This window comes from Theobroma umbraticum, unplaced genomic scaffold, assembly GCF_002168275.2.
Source record: "Theobroma umbraticum cultivar Fairchild unplaced genomic scaffold, ASM216827v3 scaffold_147.0, whole genome shotgun sequence".
Classification (NCBI taxonomy): domain Eukaryota; kingdom Viridiplantae; phylum Streptophyta; class Magnoliopsida; order Malvales; family Malvaceae; genus Theobroma; species Theobroma umbraticum.
Genome location: NW_018397259.1, coordinates 6,580,253 through 6,580,620, shown reverse-complemented (window position 1 = coordinate 6,580,620; position 368 = coordinate 6,580,253).

Below are 368 nucleotides of genomic sequence, written 5' to 3'. Positions count from 1 at the left end.
CTTTTTTACTTAATTAACTTATTACGTTAACTTTCACATATTTACATTAATATTTAAAATTTAATTATTTCACTTTTATAAGTTTTTACGTCAACTATTATAATTTTATGTCAAGATTTATTTATGCTAATTTTGAACTATAATTTTTATACTATTATTATTATTTATTTGAAAAATAAAATTTATATATCGTTAAATACTTTTAGTCCGAAACTATATATTTAATTATTTATTTTTCATTAAAATTAATTTTTTTTACTTAATGAAATTATTACGTTAACTCTTATACGTTTACATTAAGATTTATATATGGTAATTTTATACTATAATTATTTTTATCCTTATTATTTTATTTAAAAATTAAAATT